This window comes from Sapajus apella, unplaced genomic scaffold, assembly GCF_009761245.1.
Source record: "Sapajus apella isolate SASKATOON/1434 unplaced genomic scaffold, GSC_monkey_1.0 scaffold740, whole genome shotgun sequence".
NCBI lineage: Eukaryota > Metazoa > Chordata > Mammalia > Primates > Cebidae > Sapajus > Sapajus apella.
Window position 1 is genome coordinate 25,067 of NW_022437666.1, and position 5,174 is coordinate 30,240.

Sequence of the window (5,174 nt, forward strand, 5' to 3'; positions counted from 1 at the left end):
TCATCTACAATTTCCAAATGTTTTTACCCTGTCCTCTCTCCTCTCTTCTGGGAATCCAACTGCAGTCTTTCTCACTGCACATCAAGTGGTTTTGTTTTGTTTTTCGGAGACGAAGTCTTGCTTTGTCACCCAGGCTGAAGTACAATGGCGTGATCTCACCTCACTGCAACCTCCGCCTCCCGGGTTCAAGCGATTCTCCTGCCTCAGCCTCCTGGGTAGCTGGGATACCAGGGTGCACCACCACGCCTGGCTAATTTTCGTATTTTTAGTAGAGAGGGGATTTCACCATGTTGGGCAGGCTGGTTTTGAACTCCTGACCTCAGGTGATCTGCCCGCCATGGCCTTCCAAAGTGACAGAATTACAGGTGTGAGCCACTGCATCTGGCCCCACTGGTTTTCACGCTGTGTTCTGCAGTTCCCATCGCTTGGCAACTCCATACTTCAGAATATCTTCTTCTGAACTATCTTCCAGTTTACTACTTTTCTACTCAGCTATGTTTAATCTGCTCTTGAATGCATTGTCTTAGTCTATTCATGCTGCTACAACAAAATACTACAAATGAGGTAGCTTAAAAATAGGGAATGGCCGGCGCCAGGCACAGTGGCTCACGCCTGTAGTCCCAGCTACTCAGAAGGCTGAAGCAGGAGAATCACTTGAACCCAGGAGGCGGAGGTTGCAGTGAGCTGAGATTGTGCCACTGCACTCTAGCCTGAGTGACAGAGTGAGATCCCATCTCAAAAAAAAAAAAAAAAAAAAAAACCCAAAAAACAAAAATAGAATGGCCGGACATGGTGGCTCATACCTGTAATCCAAAGGACTTCAGAAGGCTGAGGCAGGAGGATCACTTGAGCCCAGGGGTTCAAGACCAGCCTGGGCAACAAAGCAATACCTCATCTCTACAAAAACAAAAACCAATTAGCTAAACATGGTGGTGTGCTTCTGTAGTCCCAGCTACTCAGGAAGCTGGGGTAAGAGGATCGCTTAAGCTCAGTGAGATCAAAGCTGCAGTGAGCCATGATCGCACCACTGCTCTCCAGCTTGGGTGACAGAGAGAGACCTTGTCTAAAAAAAACTAAATAAATAAAAAGAAAAAGAACTCCATGAATTTGGCCAGGCATGGTGGCTCACATGCGTAATCCCAGCACTTGGGGAGGCTGTGGTGGGAGGATCACTTGAAGCCAGGAGTTTCAGACCAGCCTGGGCAACACAGTGAGACCTCATCTCTAAACAAACAACAACTACAAAAGTAGAAAGCCCACACATTTTATAAGCTAGTTGTATCCCTCTGATTGAGGTGGGGTCTTTCTGGACAAGGCCACACTCCCCACTGCCTGGGGGGTTGGTGAGGTGAAGCCAGGAAGATATGGGACCCCCTGACCTGCTGGCCATGGGGTGATCTGTTTCAGAACGTCGGGCCATGGGCCTGTTTGGCATGGCCATAGCACCCAGGTGAGATGTCAGAGCAGCAGCCGGGGGCAGAGTGCAGGTGCCTGTCCCCAGGATTTCTGCCTATGGCTGCTGGAGGCTGCTCCCAGCCTGACACCAGGGACCAGCCAGGCAGCATGGATGGTGGCAGCCAGTGTGGCGGGTGCCACCAAACCCTGAGGGCCAGGTACAGAGTCAGCCCCTCCATGGCCTGGGACGCTAAACGGTGAAGGGCTTTGGAGTTCGGGAGATCTGGGGTTGAACTCCAGTCTGTTGCTCTGTGGCTGCAAGGTTTGGATTTCACTTAACATCTTTCTGCCTCAGTTTCCTCCTCAGTTATGATGATTCAACAAAACCATATGCATATAGTAAGGCCCTGAGCTCAGCACTGACACAGAAAACCCTCGGTAAATGCAAAGCATTAGTTTTGCAATGTGCGTTTCTTCTTACGTCTTAACAGACATGCCTTAGGCCTGGGCCAGGCCTGGGGAAGGGCTCAGCAGATTGTCTCAGCACAGGGTGCCCTGCCATGGCCCTAGGGAGGCGCTTTTCCACTGCCAGTCTAGGGTCGCTGAGGGAGGGCAGGGGGCTGGCAGGCTGCCAGGTAGGTGGGGTGAGTGTGAGGAGAGGTGAGAGCAAGGGAGAGGCTTGCTGGTCAGATGTGACCTCACATTCACCTATGTCCCCTCCAGGTCTGATGCTGCCAGGCTACCCCCACTGCATCCCTGCTGTTCTAGATGTGGTCTCTTGATATCCCTGAGTGCTGGTATCAAGCTGGTGAGTTTTTTTTTTTCTATCTCAATACACAGAGAACACCAGAAGCAATGTGCTTCTACCAGGCTGAGGCAGTAGCACACCTTCACTGTATCTCAGGGCTGGGTCAGCAGCTCCCTGGCTTTTGTTTATAATTTCTTTTTTTTTTCCTGAGTGAATTGAGTTCATGTAGTTTATTTCACAGGGACTTTATTTCTTGCCATCCCACATGGCATCACACTGGTGCATTATGTTGGTGGCACACTTGTGAAAGGAAGCACCAGGCATGCTCTAGGGGCAGAGTGGGGCTTCCAAGGCCTCCCAAGCCCAGCAGGCCTGGCTGGCTCACATCTGGTTTTTTTTTTTTTTTTTTTAAGATGGAGTCTTGCTCTGTCACCAGGCTGGAGTGCAGTGGTGCAAACTCAGCTCACTGCAACCTCCGCCTCCTGGGTTCAAGCGATTCTTCCGCCTTAGCCTCCCGAGTAGCTGGGACTATAGGCGTGTGTCACCGTGTCTGGCTAATTTTTTTGTATTTTTTTAGTAGAGACGGGGTTTCACCATGTTGGCTAGGATGGTCTTGATCTCTTGACCTTGTGATCTGCCTGCCTCAGCCTCCCAAAGTGCTGGGATTACAGGCGTGAGCCACTGCGCCCGGTTGCATCTGTTCTGCTCTCAGCCTCTGTGGGGCTGGTGTGGGGCTGGATACCAGCTCTCCTCCCACTTCCCAGAAGCACCCACATGGCTGTGGCAGCTCACACCCAGGCCTCCAGCATGTCCAGAGGAAGCTTCACTCTGGACATGGGAGTCCAGAGTGGGAGTGCAGGTTGGTTGAGGGCAGGACCCCCTAGGAGCGGCTACAGTGGGACCCTGGTACACTCAGCACTCCACCCCAGGAGATGTCAGCGCCGTCTGTAATTGTGCCCAGCTTGCTGCATGGCAGGTCTTCTCACTGGCTCCCCACGGAAGTTAAGTTCCCTCTTTCCAGAAGCCCTAGATCATAGGAAGAACTGGCTTGGCAGATTCAGCTGGGCGCTTGCTTTTAGCCAGCTGAATCTACAAGTGTCAATCTGGCGAGCTTGAGTCCCCCTTCCACATATCATTAGAACACACAGAGGTGGCAGGTTTCAGCAAAAAGGACAGAGAACATCTCAGGACAGGGTCTGGCTGTCCACTTCCCCCCACTGCTCTACCCTCCCAGCTAAACATGCATGCATCACCCCAGGGCACAGAACCCCTCGGAGGCAGTGTCCTGCTGCTACACACTGGCAGGTCTCCCTCATCCCCCTGTTGGTCCAGCCTCTTCTTCCACACACCACTGGACCTCTGTCCCAAGGTCACAGTGACAGGATGACAGTGACAGGTGAGGGACGTGAGGAGAGGCTGAGCTGTCTGGTGTGAAGCAGCCCCCAACAGGTCACTGGAGGAGGCCAGGCCGCCACCACCACACTGGCCAAGGGCCAGGGATCGCCCTCAGGGACACACTGCACTACTCAGAGCAGACGCAGTGGCTGGGCCACTGCCAATGCAGTGGCAAGGCCTCTCCTCCCTGCCAGGTGCAGAGGGAGCCTGATGCCCCCACACAGAGCTCCATGTGGGCTATGTCTCCTCCCAGCCATTAGCCTACGGCCTAGAGGTACAGCTGCTGGCCCTGTGTCGGAGGCTTGGCCAGCACATGGACAAACCCATAGTCTGAACAAGGATCTTCGGCGGCTGAATTGTCAGCCGGCTGAAAGGTGCCAGCCTGAGAGGGGCTAAAGGCACAACAGAGGCAGCAGCCACAGGAAATGCAGCCACTGGAGGGCTGCGGGACCTGGGGACCTCCAGGAGGATCCTTGGACCTTCGTGGAGACCAGGACCTGATGTGTCAGCTCATGTGGCCAAAGGCGGCCGAGCCACCAGAGTATCCCTGCAGGTGTGAGGGGCAGGATGCTGGGGCAAGCTTACCTTGGCGACCTACCTCCCCTACCTGACATCCCCAGAGAGACCCAGAGGGTCCTCCTCATCACATGTGGGACACCTGTTTCCCTGAAAGCTCTGTGGGTGCCGAGGATGAGGTCAGAGTTACCGCCAGTGAGTCAGACCCCTGACTCTGGGGGAGAATGGCATGGCATCCTGGGGATGGCGGAGCTGAGGCAGTGCTTGGCAACCAAAGACCAGGTGGTCACGTGCCACCAAGAAGATGCAGTCGTGTTGGTCCGCTAAGCACATGCTAGGTCCACAGGAGCTCTGAGGCTGTTGATCACAGCCCGGACCTCATCTGCCACAGTGGGGTGCTCCTTCTGCCTGCGGGCTCTGTCACTTTGCAGTGACCACCGAGTCAGCTGCCTAGACCGTCCCACTGATGAGGAAGCGGAAGCTCGGGAAGGCTATAAAACCTGCCCTCGGCCGGGTACGGTGGCTCACGCCTATAATCCCAGCACTTTGGGAGGCCGAGGCGGGTGGATCACGAGGTCAAGAGATCGAGACCATCCTGGTCAATATGTTGAAACCCCGTCTCTACTAAAAATACAAAAATTAGCTGGGCATAGTGGCACGGCCTGTAGTCCCAGCTACTCGGGAGATTGATGTAGGAGAATTGCCTGAACCCAGGAGGCGGAGATTGCGGTGAGCTGAGATTGCGCCATTGCACTCCAGGCTGGGTAACAAGAGCAAAACTCCGTCTCAAAAAAAAACCAAAAACACCTGCCCTTGATAGCTGACTTCTGTCTCAGAATTAAAAAAAAAAACAACCTGCCCTCCATTAAACTGCCACACTGCTGGGACCAGGGCAGGCTCTGATTCCCTCCCACATCCGTAATGTTCAACAAATACAAACGTAAGAAACAAACCATTACCACTTCCAAGCTCTGGCTGTTCAATCGTCTGAGCAAACTGCCAGAGTCCCCACAGACCTTCCAGTTCCTCCCCAGCACCACGGTGCTCCTGAGTGTCCATGCTGTGGACACCTACCCCAGCACCACGGTGCTCCTGGGTGTCCATGCTGTGGACACCCTCC

At 53.9% G+C, this 5,174-nt stretch overlaps 1 long non-coding RNA gene across 1 annotated transcript; it reads right to left on the reverse strand.

The window, feature by feature from the left end:
* Positions 1-3,431: 3,431 nt before the first annotated feature.
* On the reverse strand, positions 3,432-5,125 carry LOC116546284. The gene is made up of 2 exons (XR_004266655.1): positions 4,862-5,125; positions 3,432-4,554 (listed from the first exon to the last, which is right to left on the reverse strand). It is a non-coding gene; the product is annotated as an uncharacterized LOC116546284 (long non-coding RNA).
* Positions 5,126-5,174: the final 49 nt, after the last annotated feature.